Source organism: Pongo abelii, chromosome 18, assembly GCF_028885655.2.
Source record: "Pongo abelii isolate AG06213 chromosome 18, NHGRI_mPonAbe1-v2.0_pri, whole genome shotgun sequence".
Lineage (NCBI taxonomy): Eukaryota > Metazoa > Chordata > Mammalia > Primates > Hominidae > Pongo > Pongo abelii.
The window spans coordinates 69,298,679-69,317,648 of NC_072003.2; the positions used below are offsets into that span (position 1 = coordinate 69,298,679).

Below are 18,970 nucleotides of genomic sequence, written 5' to 3' on the forward strand. Positions count from 1 at the left end.
TTTAAGAGTCTTTCTTTTCTCTCCAAGCCCGTCCTTTTAAGCGATGGGCCACTTGAAAGGTCTTTGAGCCTCCTCTGGTCTTTTCTTTTCCGCTGGGCACATAGAGATGTGCTGAACCCACACTGGCCTGAGGGATTGTTTAAAACCAGAGATGCACCTCCACTTTAATCCTGCAGAGAACTCCCTGATTGCTTTGTCTTCTGAATTGGTGTTTATTTTCCCAAACCCTAGCCAGCCTTTTGTAATTTGATCATCAGGGAGAATTCTATTTATTGCAATATTTGGAAATATACTTGTGGATAGCCTCACATTAGGATGCAGCAACCAGCCTGAGGGTCCTTTTTTCTTCTTCATTTGCCCAGCCAATATACTTTTGCTTTTTGTTAGCAAAAGTCCTTGTAGAAATTGTAAATTACAGAAAGAAAACAAAATTTGCCTGTAAGCACGGCACCTAGTAATAGTTACTGTTTTTTCTTTTTTTTTCTTTGAGATGGAGTCTTACTCTGTTGCCCAGGCTGGAGTGTAGTGGTGCAATCTCGGCTCACTGCAACCTCTGCCTCCCAGGTTCAAGCGATCCTACCGCCTCAGCCTCCCAAGTAGCTGGGATTACAGGCATGTGCCACCATTCCCAGCTAATTTTTGTATTTTCAGTAGACATGAGGTTTCACCATGTTGGTCAGGCTGGTCTTGAACTCCTGACCTCAGGTGATCTGCCCGCCTCATCCTCCCAAAGTGTTGAGATTACAGGCATGAGCCACTGCGCCCAGCCTGGTAGTTATTCTTAATGTTTTTTTAAAAGCAATTTTATGGCCGGGTGTGGTAGCTCACACCTGTAATCCCAGTACTTTGGGAGGCTGAGCCGGGTGGATCACCTGAGGTCAGGAGTTCGTGACCAGCCTGACCAACATGGCGAAACCCTGTTTCTACTAAGAAAAACACAACAATTACCCAGGGATGGTGGTGGGCGCCTGTAATCCCGGCTGCTCAGGATGCTGAGACAGAAGAATTGCTTGAACCCGGGAGGTGGAGGTTCCAGTGAGCCGAGATTGTGCCACTGCATTCCAGCCTGGGTGACAGAGCAAGTCTTAAAAAAAAAAAAAAAGCAATTTTACTTTAATTAATTAATTAATTTTTATTTTTGTATTTTATTTTTTTTTTTGAGACAGGTTTCTCACTTTGTCACTCAGGCTGGAGTGCAGTGGTGCAATCTCGGCTCACCGCAGCCTCTGCTCCTGGGCTCAAGTGATCCTCCCACCTCAGCCCCCACCCCTAGTAGCTGGGACTACAGGCACACGCCACCATGGCCTGGCTGTATTTCATATTTTTAGTAGAGAGTAGGTCTCACTATGTTGCCAGGATGGTCTGGAACTCCTGAGCTCAAGTGATCCGCTTGCCTTGGCCTTCCAAAGTGCTGGGATTACAGATGTGAGCCACTGCGTCTGGCCAATTAATTAATTTTTAGATTGAGATGGGATCTCGCTATATTGCTCAGGCTGGAGTGTAGTGGCTATTTATAGGCACGATCACAGCTCACTGTAGCCTCAAACTCCCAGCCTCAAGCCATCTCCTGCCTCAGCCTCTGGAGTAGCTGGAACCACAGGCGGGCACCACTATACCTGACTACTGTTAACATTTTGATGTATACATTTTTGAGCTTTTTAATTTTATCTTTTAAATAATTTTTTCCCCTCAGATCCTTGTTCTGATCTTTTTTTATATTTGTAGATGTATATTGATGTTTATGACATCAATGAAACTAAATTGAGATTCTACATGAACATATTATTTTGCAATATGCCTTTTTCTCTTTAAAAATCTATCAGTTTATATTTATTTTTATTTATTTATTTTTTTTTCTGAGACGGAGTCTTGCCCTGTTGCCTAGGCTGGAGTGCAGTGGCGCGATCTTGGCTCACCACAACCTTTGCCTTCTGGGTTCAAGTGATTCTCCTGCCTCAGCCTCCCGAGTAGCTGGGACTACAGGCACCCACCACCATGCCCGGCTAATTTTTGTACTCTTAGTAGAGACAGGGTTTCACTATGTTGGCCAGGCTGGTCTCGATCTCCTGACCTCGTGATCTGCCCGCCTTGGCCTCCCAAAGTGCTGGGATTACAGGTGTGAGCCACCGTGCCCGGCCTATATTTATTTTTAGTTGTGATAAAATACACATGATGTAAAATTAATCACGTTAATAATTTTTAGGTGTACAGTTTAGTGGTGTTAAGTACATTCACCTTGTTGTACAACCATCACCACCATCTATCCCCAGAACTCTTTTCACCTTGCAAAACTGAAATCCTGTGCCCATTAAACCATGACTCCCCATCCTCCCCTCGCACCAGCCCCTGGCAGCTACCACTCTACTTTCTGCCTCTGTGAATTTGGCTTTTCCAGGTAGCTTATGTTAGTGGAACCATACAGTATTTGTCCTTTTATGACTGGCTTATTTCAGTCAGCATAATGTCCTCAAGGCTTATTCATGTTATAACATGCGTCAGAAAATTTTTCTTTCCTTTTTTTTTTTTTTTTTTTTGAGACAGGGTCTCGCACTGTCGCTCAGGCTGGGGTGCAGTGGCGCGATCTCGGCTCACTGCAACCCCTGTCTCCTGGGTTCAAGTGATTCTCCTGCCTCAGGCTCCCAAGTAGCTAGGGTTATGACAGGTACCTGCCACCATGCCTGGCTAATTTTTGTATTTTTAGTAGAGACGGGAGTTTCGCCTTGTTGGCCAGGCTGGTCTCGAACTCCTGACCTCAAGTGATCTGCCCACCTTGGCCTTCCAAAGTGCTGGGATTACAGGCATAAACCACCGCATCTGGCCCAAGATATCTTCTTATGTATGTGCAAATATTCCAAAATCTGAAAAAATCTGAAATGTGAAACACTTCCAGTCCCAAGCATTTCAAATACATACTTATGAGACCTGTACAATTTACCTTCCCATCAGCAGTGGCTGAAATTTCTGGTTTGTATTGTACCTTGGCATATGTTGGATATTACTTATTAAAAAAAAACCAAAACTTTTTTTTCCTATTTGATAACTATTAACATTATGATGGATTTGCTTTTCCTATTTCCTTTTGGCTGAATTATTTTTATTTTCTTATTTTTTACTTTTTTGCTCTGATCTCCTGGCCTCTCAATAAGAAGTATTTTAAAGTATATTCTAGACGTCTTGACATTTTATCCTAGATTCTTCAACATGCATCTTGTTAAAATAGGACATTTTCTTTATTTTAATTCTTCTACTTTTTTCTATTTTTTTTTTTACTTTGGAACATTTACATAAAAAAAGAACATTATCTTACACAATTACTGTATCGTTATCACATCTAGCAATAGGGACATGAATTCCTATTTATGTCTAATAATCTGTTCATAGTTTCACCATTTTTCTCAACATGTCGTTTTGCAGTTTTACATTTGGTTTGCTTGAACCTGGGTTTGGGAAGGTCCATTCATTGGTTGTTCTATCTCTGAGGCCCCCCCACTTCCACCCTACTTTTTTTTGTGTGTGTGTGAAAGCAAATTTGTTAAGAAAGTAAAGGAAGACAGGGCGTGGTGGCTCACACATGTAATCCCAGCACTGGGAGGCGGAGGCGGGTTGATCACCTGAGGCCAGGAGTTCGAGACCAGCCTAGCCAATATGGTGAGACCATGTCTTTACTAAAAATGCAAAAATTAGCTGGGCGCAGTGGCACACGCCTGTAATCCCAACTACTCGGGAGTCTGAGGTGGGGGAGTCACTTGAACCTGGGAGGCGAAGGTTGCAGTGAGCTGAGATTGTACCACTGCAGTCCAGCCTGGATGACAGAGCGAGAGTCTGTCTCAAAAAAAAATGAAGTAAAGGAATAAAGAATGGCAGAGCAGCCTCCACCCTACTTTTTAAAGTTGTGATTTGTTGAAGGATACTGAAGGATTAAAAAAAAGTGTTTATTGCCCTATTAATGTCTTTTGCTCATTTTTATATTGAAGTGTGCATTTTTCTCTTTTGGTGTTGAAAGAACTCTATTTGTTAAGGTTATTATTCTTCGTCTTACCATTTGTAAATGTTTTTCCAGTTTTTCATTTGCATTCTAACTTTGTATGTTTTTAACTTTTTGTAGTCCAATCTGTCACCCTTTATGTTTTCAGCATTTTCTTTCGTGCTTTGGAAGGCATTCCCCCTTCTGAGATGAGGTAAATGGTCACCTCTGTTTTTTCCTAGGTGTTTATGATTTTATTTTTTCACATTTAATTCTGCATCCAAATGAGTTTATTTTTGTGCCCAGTAGGAATAGGGATCTAATTCATTTTTTTTCCTAATATGTAGCTGATTGGTTTAGCACTACTTATTGAATAATCCATCTATTTCCCCAGTGACTTGAGTTGCTTCAGCTTATATTAAAAACATATGTGTATTTGGGCCTGCTTAGGGACTTTCCATTTAATCCGTCGTTTTATTAACCTTTCCAAATCACTCTGTCTAAGCTATTGTAAAATTATGTTTTAATACCTGGCAGTTAAGTTTCTCTTTTTTTTCAAAGTCTTCATGCTTCTTTTCTTTGCATATATCACATCACTAGATGAACCTTAACAGTTTCGTCAGATTCTCTCCTCTTCCTACTCCCCATGCCCCCAAAAAAATCTCTTGAGATTTTATGGAGTCCTGTCATATGTAAAGTTAACGTAATGGGGAATTTTCATACTGAACTCCCCACCTAGGAACATGGAATGTTTCTAAATTAATTCAAATAATTTTGAAGTTATCTGTAAATAGATTCCACTTTAAATTTTAAAAACCTTTGGTATTATTTTCAGTGGGATCTTTTCTTATTCTGTCTTCTAACTCAATATTGTTGGTAGATGGCTGTTTCTGCATTTTCTTTTGTAATCTGTCAGTTTACTGAGTCCTTTAGTATAGGTTTGCAGTAGTTTCTTTTGAGTTTGCTTGGTAGACTTTTTTTTTTTTTTGAGATGGAGTCTCACTCTGTCACCCAGGCTGGAGTACAGTGGCATGATCTTGGCTCACTGCAACCTCCGCCTTCCGGATTCAAGCGATTCTCGTGCCTCAGCCTCCCGAGTAGCTGGAATTACAGGCGCCCAACACCATGCCTAATTTTTGTATTTTTGGTAGAGACGGGGTTTCATCATGAAGGCCAGGCTGGTCTCGAACTCCTGACCTCAGGCGATTTGCCTGCCTCAGCCTCCCAAAGTGCTGGGATTACAGGCGTAGTCACTGCGCCCAGCCTGCTTGGTAGACTTTTATGTGGGTTGTGACACTGATAATTTTGTTAATCCTAAGAGATAATTATATTTCTATTTTGTGTTAGTTGCTTTGCATAAAACTTTCTGTTTTAGTGGTGATAGAGAAATGCCCACTAGTAAATAACTTCTAGGTATAAGGTTGGGTATTAGTAACCTTTTTGCTTTCTTCTTCTTTTTTTATTTTATTTTTTGGCACCTTTCTGACTGGGAATCTTTTTGATTTATTAATCATTGCAGGTTAAAAAAAGTCAGGAAGGATGTTGAGTTTTTTTTGAGACAGGATCTTGCTTTGTTGCCCAGGCTGGAGTGCAGTGGCATGATCACTGCTCACTGTGGCCTCTACCTCCCAGGCTCAAGCAATCCTCCCATCTCAGTCTCGGTAGTAGCTGGGACTATAGGTGTGTTACTAATTTAAATTTTTTTTTCTTTTTTATTATTATTATTTTTTTTTAGCGATGGTATCTCACTATGTTGCCCAGGTTGGGTGTTGACTTTTTATCAAATCTCTGTTAAGCAACCATTGGAATGATTATATGATTTTTCTTCTTTAAATTACTATATTAATTTCTACAATTGGGCACAGTGGCTCATACCTGTAATCTCAGCACTTTGAGAGGCTGAAGCAGAAGGATCACTTGAGGCCAGTAGTTCGAGACCAGACAGGGCAACAGAGCAAGACCCTGTCTCTACTAAAAATTAAAAAAAAAATTAGCCAGGTGTGATGGTGTACGCCTGTAGTCCTACCTACTTGGGTGACTGAGGCAGGAGGATCACTTGAGTCCAGGATTCTGAGGCTGCAGTGAGCTATGATTGTCCAGTGCACTCTAGGCTGGACAGCAGAGTGAGACCCTGTCTCTAGAAAAGATTTTAAAAAATATATTAATTTCCTAATAGTAATTATCTTAGAATTTCTAGAATATACCTAGTTGCCCAAGATAGACTATTCCTTGAAAATTTTGTTAGAATTGTTTGTTAATATTTTATATTGGGGTTTTCCATCTATATTCATTAGTGGCATTTGTCTGTAGCTTTGGTCTATTTTTGTCAGCTTTGGAATCAAGGCCAAACTAATTTTATAAAGTAAATTGACGTGCTTTCCAACTTTGGGAACAGTCTCTATAACATGGGAATTATCTGTTCCATGAGTGCAGCAAAGAGCTCACCCATAAAACCAACTGGGTCTGGCATCTTGCTTTGAAATAATTCTCTGATGACTTTTTTTTTTCAGTTTTCCCTCCCATAATTACTGGTTTGTTCAGCTTTTTTGTTTCGTCTTGACTCAATTTTGTTAACTCATTTTTTTCTGAGAAAATCGGTTCATGAGATTTTCAAATTTATTAGAATAAGGGTTTTAAATATCATTCTCAGTTTAAAAACATCTGTAATATTTTTTACTTTAAATTTTTGCTATTTGTGTGTTTCCCCAGTTTTTTTCTTGACTAACTTAAACATTTTTGTTTTTCATTTTTCTTTTAAATTTACTTTTCATAGAACAACTTCTTGGATTTGTCAGATACCATATTTTGTAATGTTAATTTCTGTCTTTAGCTTTATTAACTTTTTCTACTATTGGCCCTTGATCTGTTGTATTTATTTATTTATTTATTTATTTATTCATTCATTTATAGCTTTTCAGGTTGAAAGCTTACTGCATTTATCTTTGTCTTTTTTTTTTTTTTTTTTTTTTTGAGATGGAGTTTATCTCTTTTTGCCCAGGATGGAGTGCAATGGCGTGATCTTGGCTCACTCCAACATCTGCCTCCTGGGTTCAAGTGATTCTCCTGCCTCAGTCTCCCGAATAGCTGGTAGCTGGGGTTACAGGCACACGTCACCATGCCCGGCTAATTTTGTATTTTTAGTAGAGATGGGGTTTCACCATGTTGGCTAGGCTAATCTTGAACTCCTGACCTCAGGTGATCCACCTGCCTAAGTCTCCCATACTGCCGGGATTACAGCCATGAGCCACTGCGCCTGGCCTATCCTTGTCCATTTTTGTTTAATAATGAAAACATGTTTGCTTTGTACTTGTCTTTGAATTTTCACCCCTGGATATTGAATTTTTTTTCTTTCAATGTAGCAATGAAAACTCATCTCTACAAAAATTTAAAAAAATTAGCTAGGTGTGGTGGTGTGTGCCTGTGGTCCCAGCTACTCGGGAGGCTGAGTTGGGAGGATTGCTTGAGCCCAGGAGGGTGAGGCTGCAGCGAGTTGTTATTGTGATACTCCACTCCTGCCTGGGTGAGAGAGCAAGACCCTTTCTCCAAAAAAAAAAAAGAAAACGAAAGGGCAGCCAGGTGCAGTAGCTTATGTCTGTAATCCTAGCACTTTGGGAGGCTGAGGTGGTAGGATTGCTTGAGCTCAGGAAGTTGAGACCAGTCTGGGCAACATAGCAACATAGTGAGAACCTGTTTCTACAAAAAAATTAAAAAAAATTAGCCAGGTGTGGTGTTGCACACCTGTAGTCCCAGCTACTTGAGAGGCAGTGGTGGGAGGATTGCTTTAGTACAGGAGATTGAGGCTGCAGTAAGCTGTGATCATGCTGCACTCCAGCGTGGGTGACAGAGCAAAACCCTATCTCAAACAAACAAACAAACAAAACAAAAAACATTCTTAGTGTTACAACTTGAATATGTACATGTGTCCACAGCTGTGTAATCATCACCCACATCAAGACACAGCATATTTCTAGCATCCCCAGAAGTTTCCCATTGTCCCTTCTAGTTAATTTCTCCTCCCTGAAATAACCACTATTCTGACTTCTATCACTATTGTTTAGCTTTGCCTAGTACTGAATTTCGTATTAGTGAGAACATGCAGTATGTTTTCTTGTGCCTGGCTTTTCATTTTATATCTTTGAGATTAAAAATATATGACCATTTTTTTGCATGTGTCAATAGTCTATCTTTTTTTTTTTTTTTTTTTTAAATAGAGATGAGATCTCGCTATATTGCCCAGGCTGGTCCAAGCGATCCTCCCACTTTGGTCTCCAAAAATGCTGGGATTACAGGCATGAGCCACCATGCCTGGCCTGTCTTTGATTTTTATTTTTATTTTTTTTTGAGATGGAGTTTCACTCTTGTCGCCCAGGCTGGGGTGCAATGGTGCAATCTTGACTCACTGCAACCTCCACCTCCCAGGTTCAAGCAGTTCTCCTGCTTCAGCCTCCTGAATAGTTGGGTTTACAGGCACCTGCCACCACGCCTGGCTAATTTTGGTATTTTCAGTAGAGACGGGGTTTCGCCATGTTGGCCAGGCTGGTCTCGAACTCCTGACCTCAGGTGGTCTGCCCGCCTTGGCCTCCCAAAGTGTTGGGATTACAGGCATGAGCCACTGCACCCGGCCATGGCCTGTCTTTGTATTTGGGTGTAGTGTTCTGTTTTATGAATACACCATAATTTATTTCTCCATTCTCCTATTGGTAGACATTTGAGTTGTTTCCAATTTCTGGCCATCATGAACAATGCTGACATAAACACTCTCAGGACATGTATTTTGAAGGACACACACATACATTTCTATTGCATGTGTACAGATCTAGGAGCTTTGGTTCATAGGGTGGATGTACGCTTACCTTTAGTAGACACCATCAGTTTTCTAGTGTTGGACCAATTTGCCATCCCATAAATTTTGCTGTGCTCTGATCGTTTGTAATTACTGTTGTGATTTTATCTTCAAACCCAGAGTTAAATTTAAGTGGATGTTTTCTATGTTTTCCAGTGGTTATATTTTTTGTGGTATTGGTTGTAGCTATTGCTGCTGTTGCTGGCACCAGCCGTAGCACGTTGTGCATGTGGCTGGGTTGGGTAGCAGGCAAATCGGATCAGAGTCTGTTGGAAAATGTGGATTGCAACAGGGCAGTGGGCTTTTTCTTAGAAAAACAAATCTTCTAGGATGACAATGGCATACGTAGCCTATGTACCTAACATTCCAGCCATGTTTCATAAAGTCTTCTATTTAGAGCAAGTTTATTTCTGGTAATTGCAAATCTTCCCAAAGATGGGGAGGTTTGAATCTCAGAGATGGACCACAGACACCCTGTTTCCTGATGCGTGACTGTCTTGCCTAAAGGGAAGGCAGTCCTGAGGTTGTTTCAGGAGGGAATTCTAGGATGAGACAAATGCATAAGTTTTGAGGGTGGCCAGGTACGGAGGCTCACGCCTGTAATCCCAGCACTTTGGGAGGCCAAGGTGGGTGTATCACCTGAGGTCAGGAGTTTGAGACCAGCCTGACCAACATGGTGGAACCCTGTCTCTACTAAAAATAAAAAAATTAGCTGGACGTGGTGGCGCGTATCTGTAATCTCAGCTACTCGGGAGGCTGAGGCAGGAGAGTCACTTGAACCCAGGAGGCAGAGGTTGCAGTGAGCCGAGATTGCGCCATTGGATGCCAGCCTGGGTGACAAGAGTGAAACTCTGTCAGAAAGAGAAAGAGAGAGAGCGACAGAGAGAGAGAGATAGGAAGGAAGGAAGGAAGGGGAGAGAGAGAAAAAGAAAAAAGAAAGAAGGAAAGAAAAGGAAGAAGCTTTGAGGGTGGTGGAGTGGGGAAGCTGTCGTTAACATGGGACATTTCAGCCCCATGGGCTTGCCCCTTGCTCTTGGTGTGGAACGATGTTTGCAGAGCGGTGTCAAATCATGCATACAGTTGTGTAGGGTAAGTGGGTCACAGGGCGGTTAGGTAACTCCTCTCACCATGGCCTAGTCTTCCCGCAACATCTTTTCCTGGGGAAGGACCTGATGGGTGATGGTTGCCCTAACTGACATTCTTCTCTTCCACAGACAGAATTTGTTCTTTCATTTGCTCCCTTGTTTCCCCTAGGTGGACTTGGACATTGGCTGGGAAACTCAGCTGGCTGTTTTCTGCCTCCCTTTGGCAGAGGGATGCTGTAATGCGGGGTTTCACTCAAGTCCTGCAGTGGCGGATGGTCAACCTGGGCTGACTCTCTCTGAGGGGACATTGCCCTGGCCATGGCTGTAAAAAGACTTGCCCAAAAGTGCTGGTTTGCCTCTTAAAGGTAGTTCTAGTTATCTCTGGGTAGAACCCAGTTTTTGATGTTGCCAATTGAGTTTTTAACATCTTTTTTTTTTTTTGAGACGGAGTCTCGCTCTGTCCCCCGGGGACAGGAGGGCAGTGGCACGATCTCGGCTCACTGCAAGCTCCGCCTACTGGGTTCACACCATTTTCCTGCCTCAGCCTCCCGAGTAGCTGGGACTACAGGCGCCCACCACCACGCCTGGCTAATTTTTTGTATTTTTTTTTAGTAGAGATGGGGTTTCACTGTGTTAGCCAGATGGTCTCAATCTCCTGACCTTGTGATCTGCCTGCCTCGGCCTCCCAAAGTTCTAGGATTACAGACATGAGCCACTGCGCCCGGCCTTAACATCTTTTTACTAGAGGAATTTTCTTTTTTTTTTTTGAGACGGAGTCTCGCTCTGTTGCCCAGACTGGAGTGCAATGGCGCAATCTCCACTCACTGCAACCTCCGCCTCCCAGGTTCAGGCAATTCTCCTGCCTCAGCCTCCTGAGCAGGTGGGATTACAGGTGCACACCACCACGCCCAGCTAATATTTCTGTTTTTAGTAGAGATGGGGTTTCACCATGTTGGCCAGGCTGGTCTCGAACTCCTGACCTCAAGTGATCTGCCCGCCTCGGCCTCCCAAAGTGCTGGGATTATAGGTGTGAGCCACCACGCCTGGCTGGAATTTTCAAGCATAATTTTCATGATGCAGCTTCAAGACTTACCAGCATGTTTCATCTGTTCCCACCCACTGGCTGCTCTTAATTTCTCTCTACATTGTTAGCAGGTAGGGTCTAATACTCCATTTCCTCTTGTAGCTCCCCACTCCTGCAGCTCTCCCCAGGAACACTGCAGCATTGGCTTTCCCAGAATCTCCTACTTTCAAGGAGGTGAATGTAGCTTGAAGTAGGTTTTTTCCCTCCCTAATTTTTGTATTTTTAAATAATTTCAGGCTAGGTGCGGTGGCTCACACCTGTAATCCCAGCATTTTGGGAGGCTAAGGCAGGAGGATTGCTTGAGCGTGGGAGTTCAAGGCCAGCTTGGGCAACATAGTGAGACCCACGCCACCCCTCCATCTCTACAAAAAATAAAAAGTAGGGTGTGGTGGCTCATACCTCCCCGCACTTTGGGAGGCTGAGGTGGGAGGCCCTCTCGAGCCTAGGAGTTTGAGACCAGACTTAGTATTATAGTGAGACCCAGTCTCTGCAAAAATAAAAACAAAGAAAATAGCTGGGCATGGTGGGCGTGCCAGCCACTTGGGAGTCTGAGGTGGGAGGACCACTTGAGCACAGGACTTAGAGGCTGCAGTGAGCTGCGATTGTGTCACTGCACTCCAGTCTGGATGACAGAGCCAGACCCAGTCTCAAAAAAATAAAAAATTCAAATTCAGAGAAGTGTTACAAGAATAGAACAAAGAACTCCTCAATGTCGTCCTTTACCCAACTGTTAAACTTTGCTACATTTGCTTTCACTGTGTTCTTCTGAGCCATTTTAGAGTAACTTACAAACCTCGCGTTTCTTTTATCCCTAACTACTGATGTGTCTGGTTCCTAAAGGAGAAGGATACTACAGTACAATTAACAAAACTAAGAAATTTCCCATTTTTGCAGTGTTGTTAATCTAATTCAGATTTCCCAGCTGTCACAGTCCAGGACCTCATGCAAGATGCAGTGTTTAGTTGTCCTGTCTCTTTAAGTCTGGATCTGGATCAGTTCGTTAGGGTTATTTATGTCTTTCATGACATTGGCATTGGCATTGTTGAAGAGTACAGACCTTTTTTTTTTTTTTTGAGATGGAGTCTCGTTCTGTCACCCAGGCTGGAGTGCAATGACATGATCTTGGCTAACTGCAACCTCTGCCTCCTGGGTTCAAGCAATTCTTCCACCTCAGCCTCCTGAGTAGCTGGGATTACAGGCACCCGCCATCATGCCCAGCTAATTTTTGTATTTTTGTAGAGATGGGGTTTCATCATGTTGGCCAGGCTGGTCTTGAACTCTTGACCTCAGGTAACCTGCCTGCCTCGGCCTCCCAAAGTGCTAAGATCACAGGCGTGAGCCACCACGCCTTCCCCCAACCCCCTTTTTTTTTTTTTTTTTTAATTGAGACAGAGTCTTGCTCTGTGGCCCAGGCTGGAATGCAGTGGTGTGAACACAGCTCACTGCAGCTTCTATCTCCTGGGTTCAAGGAATCCTCCCACTTCAGCCTCTCAGTTGAGACCACAGATGTGTGCCACCCTGCCCAGCTAATTTTTAAAAATTATTTGGCAGATTCCCCTCAACTTGGGGCCATGTGCTTTTCCTCATGGTTAGATTCAGAGTGTGCATTCTTGGCAGGAACACCCAGGAGTGACTTTGTGTCCTTCTCAGTACAGCATATCTGGAAGCTCATGACTCAGCTTGTTTATTATTGATGACATTAACTTTCATCACTTAGTTAGGGTGCTGTGTGTCAGGTTTTTCCACTGCAAAATTACTGTTTCCCCTTGACAATGAAAAGGTATTATAATTTACGGGGAGATACTTCGAGACTATGTAAATGTCTGTTCCTCATCACACCTTCACCTGCTAGTTTCTGCATCCAGTGACTTTACTCTGATGCCTATAAATTTTTATTTTTGAATTCCATCCTTCCTTCTGCATTTGTTAATTGGCATAGTACTGCAAAGAAGGGCTTTCCCTTTTCCTGTACACGTGTGTGTAGGTATGTATTATCAGCTTCTACTCATGGATTCAGATTTTATTCCATGGGTTATAACTTATTTCTGGTGTAATTTTTTTTTTTTTTTTTTTTTTTTTTTTGAGATGGAGTTTTGCTCTTGTTGCCTAGGCTGGAGTGCAATGGCGCGATCTTCGCTCACCGCAACCTCTGCCTCCCGGGTTCAAGCGATTCTCCTGCCTTATCTTCCCGAGTAGCTGGGATTACAGGCATGCGCCACCACACCCAGCTAATTTTGTATTTTTAGTAGAGATGGGGTTTCTCCATGTTGGTCAGGTTGGTCTCAAACTCCCAACCTCAGGTGTTCCACCCGCCTTGGCCTCCCAAAGTGCTGGGATTACAGGCGTGAGCCACTGCGCCCGGCCTTTTTTTTCTTGTTTTTTTAATTGTTTGTTTGTTTTAGATAGAGTCTTGCTCTGTCACCCAGGCTGGAGTGCAGTAGCGCAATCTCAGCTTCCTGGGTTCAAGCGATTCCCCCACCTCAGCCTCCAGAGTAGCTGGGACTACAGATGTGCGCTGGCTAATTTCTTTTTTTTTTTTTTTTGTATTTTTGTAGAGACAGGGTTTCACCATGTTGCCCAAGGCTGGTCTTAAACTTTTGGGCTCTAGTGATCCTCCCATGTTGGCCTCCCAAAGTGCTGTGGGATTACAGCTGTGAGCCACTGTGCCTGGCTTCTGGTGTTGATTTGATGCTAAAATGATCTCTGGCTTGGCCAGTGGCTGCCTCTTCAAGCTTGCTGCTGTATCTTTTCGCATGTCCCCATCATATATTTTTGTCCCAACATAATCCAATATAGATAAAATTTACTATGTGATAAAGATGGCATTTAAAATCAGAAGAGAAAGGCAAACAAGTGGCATTAAGATCATCAGCTAACCCAGTGGTTTTTGAAGTGTGATCCTGAGGCCAGCGGCACAGGCATCTCCAGGAAATATGTCAGACATCTAAATTCTCAGGCCAACAAGCCCTCGGGATTTGGACACACACTTGTTTGAGAACCAGTAAGCTAACCACTTGGGGGAAAATAAAGTCAGGTACCTTCCATACCAAATGTGGGGTCTTTTTTTTTTTTTTTTTTTGACAAGGTCTTGCTCTGTCGTCTAGGCTGCAGTGCAGTGGTGTGATCATAGCTCACTGCAGCCTCGAACTCCTGGGCTCAAGCGATCCTCTTGCCTCAGACTCCGGAGTTGCTGGAACTACAGGTGTGCGGTCCTGTGCCTGGCTTCTGAACCTGTATATTAAACATTATGAATTTGTACTGAAGCCACCAATCCACCACTTCCAACTGAGCTCCACAGGGCTCTTCCTAACCTTCCTCCACTCTCATGAGAACCCTGGCACTCAACACTATTTATATATTTACAAATTCCTTCACATCTGTAATGCACAGAAGGCGATTTGAGAATTGCTGTACCCACACCGCAAAGGTGGAGTTGATTTTGAAAACCTCCGTACTTTACGCTGTCCATTTCTGTGTGTGTTTCTTCTCTTTCCTCATGTGTGTCTACCAGATTCAAAAAGAGAAAGAAAAAGAAAACAACCCCCTATTTATTTAAAAATCTTTTAAGCAGAGGGTTATTACAGCACTTTACATTCCAAGAACAGACAGGCCAGTCATTGAGCGGTGGGCCTCCTCCCTTATTGCTCCGTGAGGATGGAGTGTTCTGGTGGATGGGCCGTGGGTCTTGAGCAGCTGTGCCTGACAGACAGTATACGCATTTATTTTAAAGTAAACACAGCCCTGTTTTTCCAGTTTTTCAGCTGCAAGATAAATAAAACTACTGAACCTTGGAACTTGAGTCAGTGGGAGAAGAGAAGAAATTTTTAAAAAGTTGCTCTTCAGTTAAAAACAACTTTAAATTTATTTTTATTATTAGTTTTTAAAAAATATTTATTTATTTTTATTTTTTTCAGATGAAGTCTCACTCCTTTGTCACCTAGGCTGGGGTGCAGTGGGACGATCTTGGCTCACTGCAGCCTCCGCCTCCTGGGTTCAAGCAATTGTCCTGCCTCAGCCTCCTGAGTAGCTGAGATTACAGGCATGAGCTACCATGCCTAGCTAATTTTTATATTTTTGGTAGAGACAGGGTTTCACCATGTTGGCCAGGCTGGTCTCAAACTCCTGACCTCAGGTGATCTGGCCATCTTGGCCTCCCAAAGTGCTGGGATTACAGGCGTGAGCCACCTTACCCGGCCTCATTTTTATTGTTAGTTTTTTAGAGGCAAGGACCTACTCTGTCACTCAGGCTAGGGTACAGTGGCTCGATCATAGCTCACTGCAACCTTGAACTTCTGGCCCTAGGCCATAGATCATGCACTGAGCTATGATCATGGCACTGTACTCTAGCCTGGGCAACAGAGTGAGACCCTGTCTCTTTAAAAAAAAAAGGAGGGAGGCAGGGGCTGGGCGCGGTTGCTTGTAATCCCAGCACTTTGGGAGGCCGAGGTGGGCGGATCACAAGGTCAGGAGTTTGAGACCAGCGTGGCCAATATGGTGAAATCCCAGTCTCTACTAAAAATATAAAAATTAGCCGGGTGTGGTGGCGGGCGCCTGTAGTCCCAGCTACTCGGGAGGCTGAGGCAGAAGAATTGCTTGAACCTGAGAGGCAGAGGTTGCAGTGAGCCGAGATTGCCCCATTGCACTCCAGCCTGGGCGACAGAACAAGACTCCGTCTTGAAAAAAAAAAAAAAGGCAATGGAATCATACATACTGTATATTATGGCCTCAACACATGTTCCCAATTTCCTTTCTCTGCTTTATTTTCTTTCTGAGTAGCTAAGACTACAGGCGTGCACCACCACACCGGGCTAATTTTTAAATTTCTTGTAGAGTCAGGGTCTTACTATGTTGCCCAGGCTGGCAATTTTAAACTTAAATTGGATAAATTACTCACCATTCTTCAGCTGAGGAGGCAGCAAGGGACAAAAGTAAAAGACAGCTACAGACCCTGGTGCCTTGAACAGGCTTCATGGTAGAAACTGCTAACCCAGTCCTGCATACCCAGTTAGTTTTTTCAACCTGGTAAACCACTATTTCAATCTTGTGGAATTATTACAATAATACTAGATTCTGAGAGTTTTTCTCTTGCTCCCAAAATTGAACATTATTATTAATATTTTGTATGACTGTAAAAGCTGTGTACAATTTCATATCATATATATTTTACCACAATTAAAAATAATTACTCAGCCCAGTGCAGTGGCTTACGCCTGTAATTTCAGCACTTTGGAGGTGAGAGGATGACTTGAAGCCAGGAGTGCAAGACCAGCCAGGCAATATAACGAGACCCACCTCTCTATTAAAAAAAAATATATATTTATATATATATAAAATATATAAATATATATACTTAATATATATATTAAATATATAAATATATATTTTATATATATTTATATATAATATATTTATATATTTATATATATTTAATATATATAAATAGATATATTTTATATATATACACTAAATCATTCTTGAGCAAGCTAATACAATAAAAAGTAAAAAAAGCAATACAGGCTCATAAAATTAAAAACATTATTAGTATTTTTCTGATTATTATTATTTCATGCCTATTACTAAAAAGGACAATATTCTGAGTGCTTAGTATGTATCAGTCATTTTTCTGAATTCCCTCATATGTATATACATATACACACGTATACATGTACACATGTACATACACACGTACACACATGTATACATATACACACGTGTACATATACACATACACATATACACACATACACACACATATACACACATGCACAAACATATATGTGTAAACTCATTTATTCTTCCTCTGTACATTCAAGGTAGATTGTGGTGCCATCCCCTTTGATGAAGAAATTGAGGTGGAGAGATGCTATGTAACTTGTCCAAAGTTGTCCTATAAGGAGTTCGCAGAGTTAGGATTTAACCCAGGTCTTTTGTTCCTAGAGCCTCTGCCCATAACCTCTATACATTCTGCCTTCCAAGGAAGAAGGTTAAAATCATTTGGAATTCTGTTATTCAGACCTAATGCAGTTAATACTTTGTAATATAGCCACTGTTTTGGGGGGCATATAATCATATTTGTATGTATGCCTTTTTTTTCCCCCAAATGAGAACTCATTATACATATTTCTTTGTAACTTGATTTTTTCACCCAGTTTTTTCTGCATCAGTGAAACTAGGTCAGTTTTAACGGCTACAGTAATGGGTGTGTTTTGTTTTGTTTTGTTTTTTGAGACAGAGTCTCATTCTGTCACCCAAGCTGGAGTGCAGTGGTGCGATGTTGGTTCACTGCAGCCTCAACCTCCCGGGCTCAAGCGATTCTCCCATCTTAGCCTCCCGAATAGTTGGGACTACAGATGTGCACCACCATGCTCAGCTAATTTTTGTGTTTTTAGTAGAGACAGGGTTTTGCCATGTTGGCCAGGCTGGTCTCGAACTCCTGACCTCAGGTGATCCACCCACCTTGCCCTTCCAAAGTGCTGGGATTACAGGTGTGAGCTACTGTGCCCAGCCAGGTGCTTTGTTTTTGTTTTGTATAAATGTACCCACAGTTTAACCAGTCTTTCATTCTTGGCCCTTTCTATTTTTTTTACAATTACTAGCAGCACTTTTTGTTAAACTTTTTTTTTTTTTTTTTAAGAGATGGAGTCTCGCTCCGTCCTGCAGGGGTGTGATCACAGCTCATTGCAGCCTTGACCTCCCAGGCTCAAGTGATCCTCCCACCTCAGCCTTCCGAGTAGCTGAGATTACAGGCTTGTGCCACCATGCTTGGCTAATTTTTGCATTTCCTCCCGCCTCAGCCTCCCAAAGTGTTGGGATTACAGGTGTGAGCCATTGCGCCCAGCCAAAATTCTTGTAAAGATATCTTTATGCTCCTCTTTTTTTTTCCTACAGTAAATTCCTAGGTATGCAGTCGCTGGGTCAGAAGGTGGGTGTGTTTCAAGTTTTTGATGCCTGCTGCCTGTGTCCATGGCAGAGTCTGGACCAATTTACACACTGTAAGGGTGCCACATACCTGTTTCCCTGTATCTCCAACAGCACTGGGTGTTGTCAGTCTTTTTAACTTACCTTAGTCTGTTAGGCAAAGTGATTTCTCTTTTTTATTTTATTTTGTTTTATATTTTATATTTAATTTAATTAATTTATTTAATTAATTTATTTTATTTTTTTGAGATGGAGATGTTGCCCAGACTGGAGTACAGTGGTGTGATCTTGGCTCACCGCAACCTCTGCCTCCCGGGATCAAGCGATTCTCCTGCCTCAGTAGAATCCCAAGTAGCTGGGATTACAGGCGCCCGCCACCATGCCAGCTAATTTTTTATTTTTAGTAGAGATGGGGTTTCACCATGTTGACCAGGCTGGTCTCAAACATCTGACTTCAAGTGATCTGCCTGCCTCAGCTTCCCAAAGTTCTGGGATTACAGGTGTGAGCCATGGCGCCTGGCCTCCTTTTCTTCTTGAGGAACCTCCAGTGAAGTGTTCTGCTGCTCTGCTGCATTTGCTTGTCCCAAGGTTGCCAGTGACCTCCGTGTTGCTAAACCCAGTGGTCACTTCTCAAGCTGTAATCACTGGCTTATAGATTGGACACAATGAATCGATCCTTCCTGCTTGACATATGTTCTGCCTTGGTTTCAGGGTGCCACACTCTGTGGGTTTTCTGTCCATCTCTCTGGTCACTCTCATTCAGTCTCCCTTGCTCGTTTTCCTCTTCCCCAGTCTGCAAACATGGAGGTGCTCCATGGTGGCTTTGTCCTGTGTTCATTTGTTAATTTACCCCCCTTTCATTCATGAGCACATCCAGCCTCCTTGCTTTAAATTTGACCTATACGCCCAAAACTCACAGCTAGGGCTTCTCCCCTGGCAACCAGAGACAGTATTTACGTCTAATTAACATCCTCAAGTGAACTGTTGAAATCTGAGTCACCTGCTTCCCACAGCTTTCCACATCTTGAAGCAGTGACAATTCTGTATCACTCAGGCTAAAATCCTCTGTGCCTTCC

The 18,970-nt window shown here is 42.5% G+C and overlaps 1 protein-coding gene across 4 annotated transcripts in view; it reads left to right on the top strand.

The window, feature by feature from the left end:
• The window catches only part of WWP2 (WW domain containing E3 ubiquitin protein ligase 2), a 178,285-nt gene that overhangs the window by 37,687 nt on the left and 121,628 nt on the right, over nt 1-18,970 (top strand).